General features: G+C 44.3%; 1 protein-coding gene across 3 annotated transcripts in view; it reads left to right on the forward strand.

The window, feature by feature from the left end:
• The first annotated feature begins 2,558 nt into the window (after positions 1-2,558).
• The window catches only part of capn5a (calpain 5a), an 86,795-nt gene continuing 65,439 nt past the window's right edge, over positions 2,559-23,914 (forward strand). The window contains exon 1 of one of the 3 annotated variants that reach the window (XM_067985672.1): positions 2,559-2,713. The gene's annotated coding sequence lies outside the window, so the exon portion shown is untranslated. The remainder of the gene's footprint in view (positions 2,714-23,914) is intronic. The other 2 variants (XM_067985671.1, XM_067985670.1) reach the window with 2 other exon arrangements.

Raw genomic sequence — 23,914 nt, forward strand, 5'->3', positions numbered from 1 at the left:
TGGCCTATATGTGACTCCAGTCCCACACCAATGTGGTTGACTCTTAACTGCCCTCTGAAGTTGCCTAGCAAATCACTCAGTTGTATCGAAACTGCTCAGTGATTCAAGAAGAAAGCCCACCACCTTCTCAGGGCAATTAGGGATGGGCAATAAATGCTGGACTTGCCAGCGATGCCTGCATCCCGATTTAATTTTTTAAAAACACCGTTGATAATCTATTCTTAATTCAAAGTCACCTTATTCAAATTATTTTATCGCTAAACTCCCACTTTGCTGCGTTATTTCCATTGCTAACTTCAAATAATTGACTATTTCATATTTTTAATGCAGAAAGTGACTGTGAATTACCAACAGACTGCAAATACCAGAATCCTTCATTTCTCATTCTTTTTTTCTGTTTGTGTTCCAGCTCCTCTCCTCTCTGATTTCTCTCCTAATCTCTTTTTTCCTTACTCCCATCCACCACTTCAACAGAGCACCTGTCAAAATAAGGCTTCCCCTTGTTTGTAATACATATTAGATTACATTTTGTCTGCAATGTTTAGGCGATGACTTGCTGGGACATCAGGATGTGTCACATTGTAACCTGTGGCTCAGACCCTCCCTCCCCCAGTCTGGTGACAATGTACCAGTAACAGTGTAATTACCTTCAGTTCTGCTGGATACTGTCGCAGCTTTTAACAAGTAACATTTTGTCTACATGGGCGGTTAGTACAAATAAGGCTTGTGTGTGTATGTATATATATATATATATATATATACGCACTGTTGGAGGTGCCGTCTTTTGAATGAGACATTAAACCGAGGCCCTCTCAGGTGGACGTAAAAGATTCTCATGGCACTATTTTGAAAAAGAGCAGGGGAGTTCTCCCCAGTGTCCCGGCCAATATTTATCCCTCAACCAACACCTAAAAAAATCAGATTATCTGGTCATTTATCTCATTGCTGTTTGTGGGATCTTGCTGTGCGCAAATTGGCTGCCGTGTTTCCTGCATTACAACAGTGACTACACTTCGAAAGTGCTTCATTGGCTGTAAAGCGCTTTGGGACATCCTGAGGTCATGAAAGGTGCTATATAAATGCAAGTCTTTCTATTATACACACCACACACACAAACACATACATTTAAGTTCAGCCCACATCCTTAGACGGGATATATGTAACATATATATATTAATTCTCAGGATGTGGGTGTGGCTGGCATTGATTGCCTACCCTTCGTTACCCTGAGAAGGTACAACTGAGTGGCTTGCTGGACCATTTCATAGGGTAGTTAAGAGTTAACCATGTTAGTGTGGGACTGGAGTCACATATATGCCAGACTGGGGTAAGGACGGCAGGTTTCCTTCCCTAAAGGACATTAATGAACCAGTCGGGTTTTTAACGATAATCCGACAGCCAGCTTTTACTGGCACCAGCTTTTTAATTTCCAGATTTTTTTATAACAACAACTCGCATTTAAATAGCGTCTTTAACGTAGTAAGATGTCCCGAGACACTTCACAGAAGGGTTATCAAACAAAAAATTGACCAAGCCAAAGAAGGAGACGTTAGCTGCCTGATCTGCTGAGTGTTTCCAGCATTTTCTATTTTTTTTAGTATCAAATTTCCAGCATTGGCTGTATTTCAGTTTTAGTCCAATTATTGCGCCCTTACTTGGTTGAGATCAGTTTAACTCAGTACAGACTAGGGGCAACTGAATTAACTTTCCTAGACTTCATAAACTCGGGGGGGGGGGGGGGGTATGGTGAAGGGAGTGGGGAAATACCCGGGACATTGTTTTTTTTAACAACCTGCAGTCACCTGACTCCAATTAAAAGAGTAGATCAGTCTCGATAATGATTTAATGAGTTAAAAATGTCCTTTTTGTGCGTTTAGGCCCCCCTCCCTTTTGTATGAAGGGAGGCATGATGTGGAGATGCCGGTGATGGACTGGGGTTGACAATTGTAAACAATTTTGCAACACCAAGTTATAGTCCAGCAATTTTATTTTAAATTCACAAGCTTTCGGAGGCTTCCTCCTTCCTCAGGTGAACGCTGTTGGAAATGTTCACCTGAGGAAGGAGGAAGCCTCCGAAAGCTTGTGAATTTAAAATAAAACTGCTGGACTATAACTTGGTGTGGTAAAATTGTTTACAAGTATGAAGGGAGGGTTAGGGTGTGTTTTATTTTTTAAAAAATCAAAAAAATCAAACCCAAAATAATAGACAAAAGTCAAACGGCAACGGTCCAGGATGCGGTCCAGCCCCGCTGCGGCGCCCACCGGTCGCGGAAAGCCTCGGGCGTACAGGCAGACACCGCGCGCTCCCTCTCCGGGGCCAGCCGGGCGCGGAGAGTGCCGCGGAAGAGAGACAGACAGTCGGAGCGACCGCCCCTCACGGGCCGCGGTCTAGCCTGGAACCTGTGGACCATGGGGCACTGTCACTTTAAGAATGCCCCACCCAGCCTCCTCCTCCTCCTCCTCCCCCCCCCCAAAAAAAAAAACTACAACTCCCAGTCTGCAACCCAGCAAATTGATTTATTTTTCCGCTCAGCACACACGCGCATTGGCGACTCAGCACTCCCACACACGGGAGGAGAAGTATTTGTTGGGAGGGTCAGACAGACAGACAGACAGACAGAATCCGATCAGTCACCGCTCGGCGGAGGGAGTTGCAGCAGTCGGCGCAGGGCTTTGGAGACGGGGGGCCGGTTATCCCGAGAGGTGAGGTGAGGTGTGTCTCGCAGCGAACAGGACGGCGATGGGAATGAGTTTTAAAGAGATAGGCAGTCCGCGCCCTCTCTCTCTCTCTCTCTCACACTTTTCACAATGTGCGGACAGACCATCCCGTTCACACACCGGTCAACGAGGCGGGACACAGCAACATGACTTTCAGGGGGACGGAGACTTTGTATATTTATTGCTCTTTGTAAAAAAAAAATGTGATGTTTTGTGGGTCTGTTTACTTCGGTTTTAAAACTCTGTCGGTCGGCAGTGGTCGTGCACTATTAGGGTGTCTCATGAGATGTAACTTTTTTTTTAAGGAAGTGATTTTAGCAATAATTAACGAGAAGGAGAAATCGTGTTTTTTTTATGATTGTAGGGCGCACGATGTCGTAATTCCGGGTGTATATACCGCGCAGACTTTTCTAAATGTCCCGCTGCGGTCAGTGAAGGGAAAGGGTCAGGTTTTTGAATCGTAAAATCAAATCACTAAATCTATACGTAACTAATCGACAGTGTTAAACTGGGGTTATTTAACCTCGTTTGTATGTTCTGCACAAACTTTTTTTTTTGTCACAGTCTGAGAGCTATTTTCTTCCCCCCCATTGTGCACAGATGTGTTTTGTAATGCTGAGAGTTCAGGTTTAATAGACCCGCGCCACTGTTGTGCAATGTCTCCTGTTTTGAACTGGCTGTGGCTGAGGTTTAGGAAAGGGTTAATAATGTACTGCCTCTCTGTATCATAGAATAATACTGCACAGGAGGAGGCCATTTGGCCCATCGTGTTTGTGTCAGCTCTTTGAAAGAGCTATCCAATTAGTCCCACTCCCCCTGCTCTTTTCTCACAGCCCTGCAAATTTTTTCCTTTTCAAGTATTTATCCAATTCCCTTTTCAAAGTTACTATTGAATCTGCTTCCACCGCCCTTTCAGGCAGCGCATTCCAGATCATAACTTGTGTTTTTAAAAAAAAAACTCATCTCCTCTCTGATTTCTTTTGCCAATTGCCTTAAATCTGTGTCCTCTGGTTACTGACCCTCCTGCCATTGGAAACAGTTTCTCCCTATTTACTCTATCAAAATCTCTGATAACTTTGAACTGTAGACGGATGAAGGTGTAGATATAGAGGATGTAGTTGCCCTGTCCTGACTCTCTCTGGGCTACAGTTTCACCAATGCTGCTCACCTTCCTCTGCCTCACTCTCATTTGCCTGCACAGGAAATGTTGGCAGGAATCTCGGTTCAGCCTGAGCCACTCCTCCTCTGATGCCTCAGGACTTTGCCATCCGGTGATAGTACATCAAGAGTGGGAATCCTGGTTGATTTTTCTTTGACTCCACTAGCCTGGGGCACTGAATCCAGTTGTGATGCTATTGCTGCCCTGGGTGACAACAAACAGGGCTGTAATGTATCAGTAATAGTGGAGTCCCTTAAGACTTGGGTGTGACTTGTATGCAGGATTTTACTGTAACTCTTATAGTGTGTTAGGAGATCATCTGAAAAATTGTCGTTCTTAACCCAAGCTTCATTTTTGGGTGGTGGCAATGTTTGCTTTTTGCTGTTTGCCTGTGTTTAGGGGGATTTCAATCAGTCTCTGAACCTTTACAAGAACTCGCATTCATGTACAAAATGCTCCAAGGGACTTTACAGTTGATAGCAAGAGGAATGGAATGCTGAGCTGGGGGAAGAGAGTTTAGGAGGAATGACTGAAGGTTTGGGTGAAAAGATTAAAAAGAAAGAATTTGCATTTATATAACTCCTTTCGTGGCCTCAGGACGTCCCAAAGCGCTTTACAGCCAATGAAGTATTTTTGAAGTGTGGTCACTGTTGTAATGCAGGAAAATCCAGCATCCCATTTGAGCACAGCAAAGTGATAATGACCAGATAATCAGTTTTTAGTGATGTTGGTTGAGGGATAAATATTGGCCAGAAAAAGATGGTGGCATATGATGCCCACTGCTGGTGTTGACACTGACCTGCTTTGCCTCCCATGGCATGGGGGTGCCACCTCTTGATGTGGGTCTCTATGCCACCTCAAGCAATTGGGGCCTTGCCTTTATTGTTGCTGGATGCCAACTGCCTCTCTGCTAATGTGCTGCATTTACCTTTCTTCCCTTGCTGCAGTCTCCCTTTCTGGCATCTTTTTTTCCTCTTCCGTGTCTGTGTTTAAGTTCAGGGTAGAGGAGGTGGCAAAACACAAGACATCTCTGCTGCAGGTGAGCACTTTAGGGATGGTCCCTTAGCTGCTGTGAATTTAGCACCTAGAGGTTAAAAGCAACAGGCATCTAAGATGATGTTGGAACCCTCCCTAAACTATACCTGTGTCTCAATCAGCCCTGTGTAATGAGTTAAGTTGAATTATTTATTACCAAATCAATGTCTTTAAGTAAAATGGAGCTTAGCCAAGAGACTTGTGCAACAGTGGCTGCTGAGCAGGGTGCTGTCTACAACATAGAATAATACAGCACAGAGGAGGCGATTCGGCCCGTCGTGCCTGTGCCGGCTCTTTGAGAAAGCTATCCAATAAGTCCCACGCCCCCCTGCTCTTTCCCCATAGCCCTGCAAATTTTTCCTTTTCAAATATTTATTCAATTCTCTTTTTGAATCTGCTTCCACCATCCTTTCAGGCAGTGCATTCCAGATCATAACAACTTGCTGTGTAAAAAAACATTTCTCCTGACCTCCCCTCTGGTTCTTTTGCCAATTATCTTAAATCTGTGTCCTCTGGTTACTGACCCTTCTGCCAATGGAAACTGTTTCTCCCTAACTACTCTATCAAAACCCTTTATCATTTTGAACACCTCTATTAAATCACCCCTTAACCTACTCTGCTCGAAGCAGAATAATCCCAGCTTTTCCAGTCTCTCCACGCAACTCAAGTCCATCATCCCTGTTACCATTTGGAGGATGTGCAGTTGAGGAGAAGGGACCATTCTGAACCATTAGTTAATGGATTTGCTGTAATTAGAGACTCTCCTGTGTCTAAGGGAATTTAATTCCCATCTCTACTTCAGAGAGGAAATTATTCCAGTATCCACAGCCATTACCTTTGTGATTTTCTTTTTTCCAAGGCTGAGATTATGGGATGACCAAAACCACACGACAAGCAATGTAATGGCCACTTGCAGTAGTTGACAGTTCCGTTTGCTTTCCATGTCTGTAGCCTGTCATTAGTGTGCGCTCACCACATTACACACTTAAATAGCGGCTATGAGCGCGTGCAGTTTGAACTGGACAGGGAGAGGATGAGTGGGCAGGTCATTTCAACTCCCAAGGGAGCAAGAGATTCTCAAATGGGGAATAAATAAATAAGTGTTCATGTTGGGTCATTATGGAGTGTTTTCAGATGTGGTCGGCCCTGTGGCTTTTCAAAGATTCTGGTTATAGCACTATTATCAAATGAGTTCTCTGTCTCTTTCCTGTCCCAGGATCTAGCTTATGGAATTGGAACAGCTCAAATGATTCCATTTCCCTGATGTAAAGGCACCAGAGACTTGAGCACATAATCCGGGCTGACACTCCCAGTGTGGTACTGAGGGAGTGCTGCACTGTCGGAGGAGCCCTCTTTCGGATGAGACGTTAAAAATCAAGGCCCCGTCTGCCCTTTCAGGTAGACATAAAAGATCCCATGGCACTATTTGAAGAAGAGCAGGGAGTTCTCTGGTGTCCTGGCCAAAATTTATCCCTCAACCAACACCACTAAAATAGATTATGTGGTCATTATCACATTGCTGTTTGTGGGACCTTGCTGTGCGCAAATTGGCTGCCGCATTTCCTACATTACAACAGTGACTACACTTCAAAAGTACTTAATTGACTGTAAAGCATTTTGGGATGACCTGAGGTTGTGAAAGGCACTATATAAATGCAAGTCTTTCATAGTCTTAAAGTATGGAACAGGTAAAGATTCTTTGGCCATTGACTCGTCACTCCACAAGTCACGTACACTGTCAGGAAGATGACAATCAATCATACGTGCTTTCCAGACCAACAGAACTCTACAAAATTTCTCCCCCATCCTATCTGGAGTCACCTCACCCCAGCGAAGCCCATAATGTCAAGGCCTTAAAGAGGGTGCAGAAGAGATTTACTAGAATGGTACCAGGGATAAGGGATTTCAGTTATGTGGAGAAGAAACAGAAACATAGAAAATAGGAGCAAGAGTAGGCCCTTCGGGCCTGCTCCGTCATTCAAAATGATCATGGCTGATCGTCTAACTCAGTACCCTGTTCCCGTTTTTTCCCCATATCCCTTGATCCCTTTAGCATTAAGAAATATATCTATCTCCTTCTTGAACACATCTAATGACTTGGCCTCCACTACCTTCTGTGGTAGAGAATTCCACAGGGCAGCTGGGATTGTTCTCCTTAGAACAGAGAAGGTTAAGAGGAGATTTGATAGAGGTGTTCAAAATCATGAAGGGTTTTGATACAGTAAATAAAGAGAAACTGTTTCCAGTGGCAGAAGGGTCGGTAACCAGAGGACACAGATTCAAGGTGATCGGCAAAATTGCCAGAGGCGACACGAGGAAACATTTTTTTACGCAGCGAGTTGTTCTGACCTGGAATGCACTGCCTGAAAGGGTGGTGGAAGCAGTTTTAATAGTAACTTTCAAAAGGGAATTGGATAAATACTTGAAGGGAAAACATTTCCAGGGCTATGGGGAAAGAGCAAGGGAGTGGGACTAATTGGATAGCTCTTTCGAAGAGCCGGTATAGGCACGATGGGCTGAATGGCTGTCTCCTGTCCTGCACCTATACTTGATACTATGATAATTGGCAGGATATCGATGCATGCTCTACCGGTAGTGAGAGTATCTGGTACAGCCCCAGGCCGGTCTGTAAATTGACTTGTGTTTAGCCAATGAGTGAGCCATAAAGGGAAGGACGATCCCTATGCTGAGCAAGGGGTGTAAGGAGTGGTCTGTGTTCCCACCGTGTCCCCCTGCCGCGAAGCCTGCCCGTGCATGTCGGGTGAGGGGCAGAATTTGACTTCGTTGTGATTCCTTACATGGTCAAATAGTCAGCTAACTTTCACCGTTGCGGCTGGAACGTGAATAAAGGTCAGTTGGGCAAGGAGGGTGACGTGTGCCATGGAATTACATCAAAATAAGAGCTTCAGGAGCGGAGGATGAACAGGTTGAGAGAGAATTTGGCAAGTTTTTTTTAAAAACTGAAATCGGTGAGGCAGTCTAGGGATGTAGGCAACAGCTTCCTATTGGTGATCCCACTGTAGCAGCTCTGGAGGGATGGCTGTCTGAACTGAGGGGTCTCCAATGGACGGGAAATTCAAAAGTTTTACCCTTGAATGATGAGACTTTTTAAAATGCTGGTATTTAATACAATTTTTCCCCAAAGAATTCAACATTTTCCAAAATATTTGTTGGATTTTATTTGACAAACAATTTCAGCGATTGCTTCTCCATTTGTTCACGAGATGGTAAACAGTAGCATCTGTGTAAACTGTTCCATGGAAACATTGCACAAAATGCAGTAGGTCAGTGGTGGCTGCGTAGTTATGCACGGTGAAATGTTGGGGGCTCCTGTATTTTGCTACCATAACAACAACTTTCATTTATATAGCGCCTTTAACGTAGAAAAGCGTCTTGAGGCGCTTCACGGAATGTGTCAGTCATGGCTCGGTGGCTGAGTCGCTCACGGCATTCTGACTCCGAGGCGGGAGCGTTACTAATTATTAATTACCTTCTCACCCTGTGCCTGTATCCCTCCTATTTCCTTGTCCCTCCTGAGTACATTCTCTCTTCGTGTGTCCGTCCTGTTGGGGTGGACACTACAAACACACTGTAATGGGATGAATGGTTCAGTTGGTATCCTGAAGACATTACCACTGGTGCCATGTGTAAAACCAGTTGGGTTTTTATAACAATCCAGCCGCTTTCACGATTGTTTGTCCTACTGCCATCCAAAAAATTACCAGATTTATTGTATTCGGTGTCATCACTTGCTATGGTGGGATTTGAACTCATGACCTCTGAGTTACTAGTCCAGTACCATAACTTCCAGGCTACCATACCACACTTAAGAGCATAAGGGTGTCAAGGCGGTTTTGTGTATTGGTTCCTCCCTCTCACCAAGACAAGAGTTTTTCCAGCTATAGCTAGCTGAAGTCAATTTTTAAGTCCCATTTGCCCCATCTATCTAAATCCATATAAAGATAATGAGAAGTTTTCTGTATTGGATGTAGGCCAAAAGTTCTGCTTTTGTCACAGGTAGCTCTTCTGTCAATGCAATTCTCATTCACTACTGCACTGAAATGTCAGCCTGGTTTACCCTGGCATGGGGCTCGTACCCACAACATTCTGGCCTAAAGAGCAAGAGTGCTGCCAACTGAGTCAAGCATGGAGGTGGGCCTCCCATCACCATTAACCCAGTTACTGGCGCAGTACTAGCCGTTGTTGACTGTGTTTTGGTGTCTAGTCTGAGATAGAATGTTAACTACTCCAGTCTGTTTAGGTCGTAGCTTATGTTGTCTTGAAATAATGACCTAGTTCTGGAATTTCTTGGCATCTTCAACAAACAGGGAATAGTTGACGTCAGCCACAGACAAACTCGTCAAGCAGATTCTATTATTTAACTGTACATGGTTGCTGTCGATCTGAGGGAATACAATCAATGGAATAGCTGCATTTATATAGGACCTTTACGCACAGCGATGTTTCAAATCACTTCACATGATTTAATTACTTGCCAGTGCAGTGAATGTTAACATAGGCAGAGCCATTCTGGACCAACAATGTCCCACAAATACCAATGAGGTGAATGGGCAGTTAACCTGTTTTCACTTGGTGGTCGAGGAAGGAATGTTGGCCAGGACATAGATACCAAAGATGTACTCTTGAGAGAGTGCTTGGGCTCTCTCATTTACTACTGTTTATTTTGTTAGGTGCCAGCCGTGGGCTCTCGCTCTCGCTCTGGCTCTCACACACGTCAGAAGGTCGTGGGTTCGAGCTCCACTCGAGACCTGAGCACAAAATCCAGGCTGACCCTCCTAATGAAGTACCGAGGGAGTGCTGTCTTTTGGATGCGACATCAAACCCAGGCCCCATCTGCCCTCTCGGGTGGACGTAAAAGATCCCACGGGTATTATTTCAAAGAAGAAAGAATCACTGGATTGGGGGTAATATTCTGGCATGGGTGGAGGATTGGTTGTCTAACAGGAAGCAGAGAGTTGGGATAAATGGTTCATTCTCGGACTGGCAACCAGTAGCCAGTGGTGTTCCGCAGGGGTCGGTGCTGGGTCCCCAACTCTTTACAATCTATATTAACGATTTGGAGGAGGGGACCGAGTGTAACATATCAAAGTTTGCAGATGATACAAAGATGGGAGGGAAAGTGGAGAGTGAGGAGGACATAAAAAACCTACAAGGGGATATAGACAGGCTGGGTGAGTGGGTGGAGATTTGGCAGATGCAATACAATATTGGAAAATGTGAGGTTATGCACTTTGGCAGGAAAAATCAGAGAGCAAGTTATTATCTTAATGGCAAGAAACTGGAAAGTACTGCAGTACCAAGGGATCTGGGGGTCCTAGTGCAAGAAAATCAAAAAGTTAGGATGCAGGTGCAGCAGGTGATCAAGAAGGCCAACGGAATGTTGGCTTTTATTGCTCGGGGGATAGAATATAAAAACAGGGAGGTATTGCTGCAGTTATATAAGGTATTGCTGCAGTTATATAAGGTATTGGTGAGACCGCACCTGGAATACTGCATACAGTTTTGGTGTCCATACTTAAGAAAAGACATACTTGCTCTCGAGGCAGTACAAAGAAGGTTCACTCGGTTAATCCTGGGGATGAGGGGGCGGACATATGAGGAGAGGTTGAGTAGATTGGGACTCTACTCATTGGAGTTCAGAAGAATGAGAGGCGATCTTATTGAAACATACAAGATTGTGAAGGGGCTTGATCGGGTGGATGCGGTAAGGATGTTCCCAAGGATGGGTGAAACTAGAACTAGGGGGCATAATCTTAGAATATGGGGCTGCTCTTTCAAAACTGAGATGAGGAGAAACTTCTTCACTCAGAGGTAGTAGGTCTGTGGAATTTGCTGCCCCAGGAAGCTGTGGAAGCTACATCATTAAATAAATTTAAAACAGAAATGGACAGTTTCCTAGAAGTAAAGGGAATTAGGGGTTACGGGGAGCGGGCAGCAAATTGGACATGAATTTAGATTTGAGGTTAGGATCAGATCAGCCATGATCTTATTGAATGGCGGAGCAGGCTCGAGGGGCCGATTGGCCTACTCCTGCTCCTATTTCTTATGTTCTTATGTATAAGAGCAGGGGAGTTCTCCCTGGTGTCCTGGCCAATAATTATCCCTCAACCAATATCACTTTTTTAAAAAAAAAATGATCGGGTCATTATCACATGGCTGTTTGTGGGATCTTGCTGTGCACAACTCGGCTGCCCTACATTACAACAGTGACGGCACTTCAGAAAAATACTACGTTGGCTGTAAAGGGCTTTGGGACATCCTGAGGTTGTGGAGGACGCTGCATAAGTGGAAGGCCTTTCTTTCTTTCTTTGTTAGTGCTGCCACTGTGATGTGAAATGTAATAACAGACTGTTAAACTGTTGCCATGCTAGTGCGAAACTACAGTGTGTTATGCTCTCCAGCCAAGGACGAGGTATTTCATCCAAGTGATGATTGTCACACCCTAAAGCCACGGATGGTGTGTGTCACTCTTGGAGAGCTGAGGGCGGGGCATGAAGCAACTACTTTTTTCAGACTGCTTTTTTCGACAATTTACTCACTGTCTAGTAGCTTTAGGCAATCCCTAGGGAACTTACTTGTGTGCCACCATTGGTGGCCGTGTCTTCAGCTGCCTAGGCCCTAAGCTCTAGAATTCCCTCCCCTCTGCCTCCCTCTCCTTCTTTAAGACTCTGCTTAAAACCAAGCTTATGGTCAGCTGTCCGAACGTCTCCTTCTTTGGCTTGGGGTGTCAAATATTGGTCTGAATACACTCCCATGACCTGTCTTGGGACGTCTTGCTACGTTAAAGGTGCTTTATATAAATGCAGGTTGCTGTTGGACACTGGATAGCAAGCTGGATTGGGAATTTTGGCCGATTACTTCCCCCCCCCCCCCCCCCCCCCCCCCCCGGCCAAGGGGCACTGAGGCCAATTGTGGTATTTCTTACTTACCACTCCAGTTCAAATCAGCCAACTCAACACAGATTGGCCAGTGGACACTCTGACCTCTGCCCTCTGACCTGTTTCACCAGGAATTTTTTGTTGTTTACTTTTAGCATATTAATGGCTGGGAGTAACATCAGAAAATAATCTGAAGGCGGATCCGATGATGGCAGGAACCAGGAATCAAAGGTCAAGTGATTTATCACCTTGATTTGAGGCATGACTTATTGTCATTGCAATTAGTTCCACCCACCCATAATGGAATCTGCACTTTTTTGGCAGAATGTGTAACAGAAAAGAAGACTTGCATTTATATAGCTCCTTTCATATCCTCTCGATGTCCCAAAGCACTTATACAATTAACAAATGATTTCCAAGTGTAGTCGCTGTTGTTGTGTAGGCAGCTGTGGCGGTCATTTTGCCCACTGCATGCTCTCACAAACAGCAAATGAGATGTGACCAGTTGATCTGTTTTTGGTGGTGGTTGAGGGTGGAATGTTTGGGACACCTGGAGAACTCGGTGCTCCTCTTCTCGAAAGAGCTACAAGATCCTCTGTCCACCTGAACAGGCCGACTGCCCCCTCCCTCTGTGCTGCCCCCTCCCGCCGGTGCAGTGCTCCCTCTGTGCTGCCCCCTCCCGGCGGTGCAGCGCTCGCTCCGCGCTGCCCCAAAGCATCAGCCTGGATTATGAGCTCTATTCCTGGAGTACGACTTGAACTGAAGCACTCTCTGAGTGCAATTACGCTTGCATAGAAATGATTGCGTTTATCTGATTTGACCCAGAGTTTGAACAATAGTCTATCTCTCAGATCCTCCATCACTTTCCCTGCCAAAGTTTTATCCAGTTCCCTCTTGAATTTGCCAATATTATCTGTCTTGTTCACCACCTTCTTTCTGAAATTTGAATCCTTGTGGTAGAGCTTGTAATTGTGTCAAAGATTTAAGGTTTAATTTATATTTCTTAGAATCTTGACGACCTCAATCATGTCTCCCCTTGATTTTTTTTCTTTTCTCAAATGATAACCGTCCCTAGTTTTTTGTAGTGTCTCCATTTCCTGGGTACTTAATCCATAGTATAAAGGTAGTTCTTTCCTATAGGCTCCCCAATGTCCAGGTGCCCCCACTTTTGGGGAGAGAAGGAAGAAGTTTCAAAGACTTTTCCTGGAAGTTTCCCTGTGGTCACTTGACTTCCTCAGGAAGTGAAAAAGTTAGAGCTGGGCTGTTAGAAGGGGAAGGATTGATTTAAATAAATGACCTTTGATCTTTCCATATCTCAATGGTCTTTGTGAACAGAGGAGAGTGGGGCAGTGTTGGGGTTATGGTTATATGGGGAAAAGATCATTTCTATGTAACTAGTCCTCTAAATATAATTAAGTCATAGTGAAACTCACTCTTTATATAAAAGGTTGTACTGATATTAGTGTCATATCAGGGTATCTCAAAGCATTTCACAGCCAATTAATTACTTTTATGGTGTAATCACTATTGTAGGCAAATGCAGCAGCCAATTTGTGCACAGTGAGGTCCCACAAACGGCAAAAGAGATTAATGGACAGTTAATCTGTTTCTTTGCGGGGAGTCAGTTGAGGGGAGAATGTTGGCCAAGACTGGTAGAAAACCCTGCTATTCAAATAGTGCCATGGGATTTTTTAACATTCAGGTTTAATGTCTTATCTAAATGACGGCACTTCTGACAGTGTAGTACTCCCTTACTACTGCACTGAAGTATTTTGGCCAATGGCTGTATCTCTATTGATAGCTCAGTTTCGTCACACTTATTGTGACACTTATTTCATGTGATAAGATCATTAACTCCTATTTTTATTTATGTTTAAATAGTGACTCACTTCTTCCAGTGACTCAACGGGGAAAGTCACCATCTCCTGAGCCACAGACACCAGTAAGATCCCACATTCCAACCCTGACCTGTATGGAGTTGGCTGGGCTCAGCTGGAGCAGTGATAAGGGTGCTCCAATATCTCTTGGTTAGGGAGGAGGAATAAAGTGAGTCAGGGTGCTTGCTTCTGATTGTTGGCCGGTGACTCTGCTGGAAAGTGTATTTGTGGGGATATCGGGCGAGAAGAGGATCAGAGTTAGATGCGATTCCCTCCATAGTTGGATAGCTTGCTTGTACTTATTGTCGAGCCTCAACAACATGTTAGGTACTGCATAGGATTTTCACAGCCAGAGTGGTCGCCTGGACTAGTTTCAATCACCGTGGTGGGGGGTGGTCGGAGAGGCCTTGTCCAGATTTTCTTTCCCCAAGTTGGCCTGGGTTTATATCCGGGTCCTTGCCAGGAGATCACATGATTTTGGGTGGGGTGGGGAGTTGTACATATTGTGATTCACAAGGTATCTCAATTGTGAGGGACAGGCTGGATGGACCAGAGGGTCTTTTCCTGTCACTCACTGTTCATATGAATAGTTGCCAAGGGACCAGATGGCAACCAGTGCCCATAAAACCAGACCCCATCATGGGAGTTTCAGAAGAGGAGGGGAGGAGAATTAGGATTAAATTGAACTTCATTTAATGTTCAGGATCACAAAATGAATATTGGATATTTATAAAATATGATTTTCACGGGGAAAATGGCAACTTCAACTGGGAGACCAGCTTTTAATGTCTCCACCTCAGAAGACAGTGAAGTTAATGTAAAACATGGATTTTTTTTTTCTTTTAAACAGATTTGTGATGCTTTATTTACATTTTAGAAATCTCCAGGCAGTAATGGTTCCAGTGTTCTTCTGTTCAATTTATCATAAACCAATTTTGATGAACTAGGCAGTTGTATTTAAAATTTGAAACAATTTTTTTATATGAAGGACTGTTGAACAGTTCTTCCCAATTTACAGACTCCATCTTGCAGACTAGCTGACTTCAGTCTGGATCTAACCAGTTGCCTAATTGCAATATCGATGGGGCACTTAACTGTGGTAAGGGAATGTCTCTAAATTCTCAAGCTGTCGAGGCCCAAATCAGGCAGGTGGTAACCTGATGTGAACTTCAAAGTATGTCCAGAAAAAGGTCTTAGAATATCTAACTTTTAATTTTATATTTTTTTAAAAAAAAAAATCCTTTTATGGATTCCTGTAATTAAAGACCCCTATTCTTTTATTTTTGACTCTACTGAAGGTTTTAAACTAATCACTGGAGTACTTAATTTTCCAGCAAAAGTATCTATTTTATTGCAGGAAATTGCTAGTTCCTGGAGGGAACACTGGAGGGAATAAAAGAGTATTTAAAAGGCTTTTTATTTAACCAGATAGATGATTTTTTTTAAAAATGCTTTAATTTATTTTAATTACAGTGTGTATTGCAGAAAGCTGTATAACTATTTTTGGAAAGCGTTTTTTCTTTTTTCCAGCCCCCTCTTCCCTGTCCCCAGCGGACATATCATTTGTAATTAAAGTTCTGAATGTAATGATGGTAAGGCTATCCCTGCATCCATTGCGGTAATGAAAGCTTGCTATTAAAAGTGAGTGGTCGGGGGGGAGACCTGCAATTTTAAGACTGGGCTTTACTAGTGAACAGGAGGACAGTCTGTGCAGGAACTCCCATTGTGATATCCCCCTGTGCTGGAGAAATCTATCCTGTGCATATCCAAACCTCCTGAGGTCTGTGCTGTTGCCCTTCCATCTACAACTGTTGGACTTCTCTCTGCTGTTAAGAATCTCTCTGTTCCTGTTGGGAATGGGTTGCCAACTCTGGTAGGACGTCTTCCTGGGGGTTTCATCACGTGGCATCCTGCCCCCAATCGCACTGCCCCCATGCTCCCGCTATTGGTCGTCCGACACGTCCATCCTCACGCTCCCCGCCTTCCCATGGCCAATTGGAAAGCGAACAGACTCTTCCTTACCCAGTTGGATGATTCTTGACTGTCAGTCAAACAGCCTTTTTTCTCTCCAATATTTTTATCACTAATAAACAGAAGTGTTCAATGAAAATGGGGGGGAAAAAAACACTTTTTATTGCCCCGATGATTTTTCTCCCTGGGTTTTACTCGCAGCAATGTCCTGGAGATTAATCTTCAATTCCTACAGACTCCAGGGCAACCCTACTCTGAAGCCGTCTCTTGAGGTTGAAGAGCCAGTTTAACCGAGCTATCATCCCTTCACGTCCACTGAAATACAGGGGAGTTGTATTTTAAAGTGAGACTCATCAATAGGTTACATTTTTAAACCAGAATGAGTGACACCTAAACAGGCCTGATGAATTCAGGTGGGAGCTGATTGGTGCTCCCCTTTTGAAAGGGAGGGGAGGGGCAAGTTATTAGTGCAGGTGACCCCATGGTACCTGGTTCAGGTGGGATCAGCAACAGGGTCTGTGGATTTAATCAGATCGTGTATCCCAACTCCTTGCCTTGACAACAGGTCTGCTATTCGGGGAGAACTGGTAGAATGTAGAGTGTTCTGGAAACAGGCTATGAAATGGGAACACCTGGAAATGTAAATTTAGTCTTTTCTGATCACTGACTATTCCTACAACAAGGATCGGGAAGCCGCAGTAACAGCATTCATACCCCTCCATGATATTCAGGAGGAGTAAAAATTCATTGCAGAATCCCACATATGTTCCTTTTTTAGAAGGTTATGGATTTTCTTTTACCCCCCCCCCCCCCCCCCAATTTTATATTTAAAGTAATTGCAAGTTGTCTAACTTTTGTTTTTCCAGGGACTGTTTTAGCTCCTGCCATAATGGCGGCGGGTAAGTGGGGTTATTTTTTTTTAGGTAGGCACATGTCGTATTAAAAACCCTCCCAGATCTCTGCGCTCCTCCTATTCCGGCCTCTTGCGCACCCCCCGATTTTAATCGCTCCACCATTGGCGGCTGTGCCTTCAGCTGTCTGGGCCCTAAGCTCTGGAATGCCCTCCCTAAATCTCTCCTCCTTTTTAAAATGCTCCTTAAAACCTACCTCTTTGACCAAGCTTTTGATCACCTGTCCTAATACCTCCTTATGTGGCTCAGTGTCAAATTTTGTTTGATAATCGCTCCTGTGAAGCGCCTTGGGACATTTTACTACGTTAATGGTGCTATATAAATGTGATTTGTTGTTGTTGTTGAGTGGCTTTGTATTTATGCAGAGAATTATGATATGCAAACCTATCTAGCGGTGTCCACATTTCCACGTGTGCTATCTGACCTAGCTGCTTCCCTGCAGTGATGTTGCTGCCTCTATTTCATAAGTTAATTGCATCAGAAAATACCTCCCATCTTTGAAGTGTTAATAAATGTAAGTTTTCAGGCTGGGGAAGATAAGGAAGCTGTTCAGTATGCCGTGCTAGTACTTGGGGGTAACATCCTTTACCTTCAGAGGAAATATGCCCTTTGGAGGCCCAGAAGAATTGTATTTGGTTTGGGTTCTCCCTCCAACTCCATTTTCCTGGTTTGCCCATTTCCGTACTGAAATGGCAGAAGGTCCAGGTAACATTTCACCAGAGACTCGGGTCAAAGGTTAGTGGAAGATTTGCCACCTGTTTTTATTGCTTCAAAGCAGTTTATATAGTAAATGATGTACTGTGCTGCTAGTTTCTGGCAGTGTTTTTCTGCTTCTGTGTAATTAGTCGGCTTGCAAGAAGTTTTTGCTTGCATGTAAGAATCTGACGATATGGTGTTTTATGTCATTGAAGTGGGCAGGAGAAGCATGGCGGGCATCCCACGTCATCTCTGGTCTGTCATGATGTGGTAAAAGAGTAATTGTTAGTTCTGTGACATTATAACCATTCATGTCTCGCTTAAATTTGCTAGTTTAATTCATCGGAGATGTAGGTCTGTTCACACCGTGGTCTCTTTGCCTCAGTACCCCCACCCAGCCCAACGTCCTCCCCAACTTCTCCTCCTTGTTCAAGCACCTTGTTTGATTTAATGGCCTCATCCTGTTCTTGCTGGTCAGGTCAAACCAATCAGGTTTTAATCTTAACAGGGAAAACAAAGGCAAAGTGGACCAGCAATGCAGTAGCCTGAGAGGAAGAAAAAAAAAACAGGCCAACACCAAAGAAAAAGAGTCTTGCTTTTAGATAGTGTCTTTCACGACCTCAGGGCATCCCAAAGCACTTTACTACCAATTAAGTACTTATAATTGTAGTCACTATTGTAATGTAGGAAACACGGCAGTTAATTTGCACACAGCAAGATCCCACAAACAGCAGTGTGATAATGACCAGGTGATCTGTTTTAGTGCTATTGGTTGAGGGATAAATATTGACCAGGACACCGGGGAGAACTCCCCTGCTCTTTGAAATAGTGCTGTGGGATCTTTTTATGCCCACCTGAGAGGGCAGACGTTGCCTTGGGTCAACGTCCCATCCGAAAGACAGCACCCCCGACAGTACAGCACTCCCTCAGTACTGCATTGGGTGTGTCAGCCTGGATTATGGACTCAAGTCTCTGGAATAGGACTTGAACCCACAACCGTCTGACTCGGAGGCGAGAGATTGCTGCCCACTGAGCCATGGCTGATGCACGATTACAGATCGGACCCTGCGATGCATTTACCCATAAGTAACTGTGCAAGTGTGTAGAAAACTACAACTAAAGCAGTTCATCAGCAGCTGTTTTAATGGTAAATAAGTTCCTTCTTGCATACATACCAGCGGAAAGCCAGCCTTGACTGCACTTCAGTTGTTGCAAAATGTAACCTTTTCTGTATTGAGGATGATACAGTTTAGTCGGAAAAAATAAAGATTTGTACTTATAATCACACCATGTAACATCCCTCAACAATGTCTCAAAGTTCTTCACATACAATGAATTACTTTGTGACTTGATAGGCAAGTGGAAAACTCTACACAGTCTACCAATAGTAAACGAGAAAGACCATGTCAAAAGGCTCCTTGTGCAGAGGTCAATGAGACAACAGCAGATGTACAGTTTCTGCTCATGTCACAAGCTGTGTGACAACTCTTGGCTTCCTGAAGCAGTAAATACCACTTCTATATCTGGGTGGTGGTGGTGTTGTTGTTGTGACTGGTGAGTATTCCATTGCACTCCTGACTTGAGCCTTGTAGATGGTGGAGAAGCTTCGGGGTGTCAGGAGGTGAGCCACTTGTTGCAAAGTACTCAGCCTTTGTAGCTATGGCTGGTATTGGTGTGCCGCTGAAAGTTAGGGAGAGATAGCTGGACTTCCTCTTGCTCAAGATGGCCATTACCCAAACCTTACAGGGTGCAAAAGTTACCTGCCACTCTATAGGAACTTTCTGGAGCGTGCCTGGCAGTTGCCTTGTAGGTTTATTTTCTTCAGAACTAATTTCATAAGAACATAAATAGGAGTAGGCCATTCGGCCCCTCGAGCTTGCTCCACCATTCAATAAGATCATGGCTGATCTTCGACCTCAACTCCACTTTCCTGCCCTATCCCCATTTCCCTTGATTCCCTTAGATTCCAAAAATCTATTGATCTCAGCCTTGAATATAATCAATGACTGAACATCCACAGCCCTCTGGGGTGGAGAATTCCAAAGATTCTCTGAGTGAAGAAATTCCTCCTCATCTCGGTCCTAAATGGCCGACCCCTTATCCTGAGACTATGACCCCTAGTTCTAGACTCTCCAACCAGAATTGCAGACGTTTCATTGAGGTAAGGAGGCAGGTCTCTGGTATGAATATATTAACTGGCTTTATTTGGCAATTTAAGTTAATTGGAGTTGGAGTAGTAGAAAGTTTTTTACTTAATTTACAGGGAAGACTCCATTGTTTGGGAACTTGCTGCAGTGCGTTCAATTGGCCTTAACCCATTCATTTTAAATAGTTTCACCACTCTGTTTAAAATAGTGGACAGAGGGGATGTATCAAACATTGAGCAGCTTCTAGTCTTGGGTATCAGGAAATGCTTAAATTTTGCAGTAGGTCAATTTGCATTCAGAAGAGGAGAAACCGGTTAATGCTTGGGTGTGTCCCTTCGTCCAAACTCTCTTTCCTGTGGCTTTGATTCAGTGGTACCGTCTGGCCCTTGTCCCTCCTGGATCTATTAAAACTAAAAATTGTTGGTTTAAAATAGGTAAATCAGCACACTTTCGGGTTTTTTTTGGTGTGATTCCATACCTGCCAGTGGGGGAGGGGGATCAGGAACAGATGTGACGATGAACTTGTTTTGTGAATGTACAGTGGGATTATCACAGCTGTGAAAGAGTTCAATTCACAAATTAGTGTGGTGCATCTGGAGTTAGATTCACTGAACCCTCGAAAGTTGCACTGAGGTCCCTACAAGGGCTTTAATCTTCATGTGTAACCCTACCAGGATTATTTTTAGTCTGTAAGGCAGAATTACAGTTTGCTCCAAAATGTCAGAAAATGCGCCGAAGACAAAGTTTTTTTTTCCCCTGGGATGCCTCCAATTAACTCTCGGGCCTTCACTACTTGGATTTCCCCCTTGGGAATTTCTAAATCCACCACTGCTTCAAACTGCACATTTTTCAGGCATTAGTTTTTTTTCCCTCTTGCGATGTGTGATCAAATGTTGGTAACATAACCTGCCAGTATTCCCATGAGCCCGTGTGCCATTGAACTTTTAGTCTAGCCCCTCGCCTACACATGTTGGAAGACCTATGTTTGGAGTTGTTTATGGCCTGTTGGCATTTTTGGGGGGGAGGGGGGCTGCTGGTCAGCTAGTGCCGATTTCTAGCTTGGCATGTTCTTTCTCTTAAATTTAAGATGGAGTTTTGCAATTTCCGCACCCTCCCCGCAATGTGTTTCACTATTAAATTCTTCAACAATTTGGTTGGTTTTATTGACTAAACACAGCCTCCACACCCCTCCCTGAGCTTGCTGTATGATGATTTGGTTTGTTTCACCTGTAGACCGATTGTCCATAATAGCGTGTCTGGCCACAGGGGATGTGCCAGAGGACTGGAGAACCGCTAATGTAATACCATTATTCAAGAAGGGGAGTAGGGAAAAACCGGGGAACTACAGGCCAGTGAGCCTAACATCAGTGGTAGGAAAATTATTGGAAAAAATTCTGAAGGACAAAATTAGTCTCCACTTGGAGAAGCAAGGATTAATCAGGGATAGTCAACATGGCTTTGTCAAGGGAAGATCATGTCTGACTAATTTGATTGAATTTTTTGAGGGGGTGACTAGGCGTGTGGATGAGGGTAACGCAGTGGATGTGGTATACATGGATTTCAGTAAGGCCTTCGATAAAGTCCCCCACAGGAGACTGGTCAAGAAGGTACGAGCCCATGGAATCCAGGGTGCCTTGGCACTTTGGATACAAAACTGGCTTAGTGGCAGAAGGCAGAGGGTGATGGTCAAAGGTTGTTTTTGTGACTGGAAGCCTGTGGCCAGTGGGGTACCACAGGGATCGGTGCTGGGTCCCTTGCTGTTTGTGGTCTACATTAATGACTTGGATATGAATGTAAAAGGTATGATCAGTAAGTTCGCTGATGATACAAAAATTGGTAGGGTGGTAAATAGCGAGGAGGATAGCCTCAGTCTGCAGGACGATATAGATGGGTTGGTCAGATGGGCGGAACAGTGGCAAATGGAATTTAACCCGGAAAAGTGCGAGGTGATGCACTTTGGAGGGACTAACAAGGCAAGGGAATACACAATGAATGGGAGGACCCTAGGCAAGACAGAGGGTCAGAGGGATCTTGGTGTGCAAGTTCACAGATCCCTGAAGGCGGCGGAACAGGTAGATAAGGTGGTAAAGAAGGCATATGGGATACTTGCCTTTATTAGCCGAGGCATAGAATATAAGAGCAAGGAGGTTATGATGGAGCTGTATAAAACACTGGTTAGGCCACAGCTGGAGTACTGTGTGCAGTTCTGGTCACCACACTACAGGAAGGATGTGATCGCTTTGGAGAGGGTGCAGAGGAGATTCACTAGGATGTTACCAGGGCTGGAGCGCTTCAGCTATGAAGAGAGACTGGGAAGATTGGGTTTGTTTTCCTTGGAGCAGAGGAGGCTGAGGGGGGACATGATTGAGGTGTACAAAATTATGAGGGGCACAGATGGGATGGATACTAAGGAGCTTTTTCCCTTCGTTGAGGTTTCTATAACAAGGGGACATAGATTCAAGGTAAAAGGCGGGAGGTTTAGAGGGGATTTGAGAAAGAACTTTTTCACCCAGAGGGTGGTTGGAGTCTGGAACTCACTGTCTGAAAGGGTTGTGGAGGCAGGAACCCTCACAACATTCAAGAAGCATTTGGATGAGCACTTGAAATGCCATAGCATACAAGGCTACGGACCAAATGCTGGAATATGGGATTAGAGTAGACAGGGCTGATGGCCGGCGCGGACACGATGGGCCGAAGGGCCTCTATCCGTGCTGTATAACTCTATGACTCTATGATTAGCACTAAAGTGAGCATTGGTCCTCTAGAGAGAGTGTGGGGAATTAATAATGGAGAATAAGGAAATGGCGGATGAATTGAACAGATATTTTGCGTCTGCCCTCACTGTAGAGGATGCAAATAACATGCCAGAAATAATTGTGAATCAAGAGGTGAAAGGGAGGAACATCGGAAAGGGTTCTGGAAAAAATATTAGAACTAAAAGCTGACAAGTCCCCATGTCCTGATGGACTTTATCCTAGGGGAGTGGCTGCAGAGATAGTAGATGCATTGGTATTAATTTTCCAAAATTCCCTAGATTCTGAAAGGGTCCCATCAGATTGGAAAATAGCAAATTTTACTCCCCTATTCAAGAAAGGAGGGAGACAGAAAGCAGGAAACTACAGCCCAGTTAGCTTCTCATCTGTCACAGGGAAAATGCGAGAATCTATTATTAGGGAGGTTATAGCAGGGCACTTCGAAAATCTCAGTGCAATCAGGCAGAGTCAACGTGGTTTTGTGAAAGGGAAATCGTGTTTGTCTAATTTATTAGAGTTCTTCGAGGAAGTAACACGCAACGTGGATAAAGGGGATCCTGTGGATGTGGTGTACTTGGATTTCCAGAAGGCTTTTGACAAGGTGCCACATCAAAGGCTGCTACACAAAATAAGAGCTCATGGTGTAGGGGGTAACATATTAGCATGGATAAAGGATTGGTTAGCTAATAGGAAACCGAGTAGGCATAAATGGGTCATTTTCAGGTTGGCAAGATGTAACGAGTGGAGTGCTACAGGGATCAGTGCTTGGGTCTCAACTATTTACAATCTAGATCAATGACATGGATGAAGAGACCGAATGTACGGTTGCTAAATTTGCTAATGACACGTAGGTAGGTAGGAAAATAAGTTGTGAAGAGGACATAAGGAGTCTGCAAAGGGATATAGATAGGTTAAGTGGGCAAAAAATTGGCAGATGGAGTATAATGTGGGAAAATGTGAACTTGTCCACTTTGGCAGGAGGAATAGAAAAGCAGTATATTATTTATATGGAGAGAGATTGCAGAACTCTGAGGTACAGAGGGATCTGGGTGTCTTCGTGCATGAATCACAGTTAGTATGCAGGTGCAGCAAGTGATTAGGAAGGCAAATTGAATGTTGTCATTTATTGCAAGGAGAATGGAATATAAAAGTAGAGATGTTTTGCTACAGTTGCACAGGGCATTGGTGAAGTTATTTAAGAAAGGACATAATTGCTTTGGAGGCGGTTCAGAGAAGGTTCACTCGACTGATTCTGGGGATGAGGGGGTTATCTTATGAGGAAAGGTTGGGCCTGTATACACTGGAGTTTAGAAGAATGAGAGGTGATCTTATTGAAACATATAAGATCCTGAGGGGACTAGAAGGGGTAGATGCTGAGGGGATGTCTTCCCTTGTGGGAGAGACTCGAACTAGGGGCCACAGTTTAAAAATAAGGGGTCTCCCGTTTAAGACGGAGATGAGGAGAAATGTTTTCCTCAGAGTTGAGTCCGTGGCACTCCCTTCCCCAGAGAGCGGTGGAGGCAGGGTCATTGAATATTTTTAAGGCTGAGTTAGATAGATTCCTGATTAACAAGGGAGTCAAAGGTTATAGTAGGTAGGTAGATCTTATCAAATGACGGAGCAGGCTCGAGGGGTCGAATGGCCTACTCCTGATCTTAATTCGTATGTAAGTCATGAGATGGGTACGGAGGAGGAAAACCATTTGGCCTGTTCTATCTCCTCCATGTAGGAGGGGGAGCCGACAGGAC

This window comes from Heptranchias perlo, chromosome 6, assembly GCF_035084215.1.
Source record: "Heptranchias perlo isolate sHepPer1 chromosome 6, sHepPer1.hap1, whole genome shotgun sequence".
Taxonomy (NCBI): Eukaryota; Metazoa; Chordata; class Chondrichthyes; order Hexanchiformes; family Hexanchidae; genus Heptranchias; species Heptranchias perlo.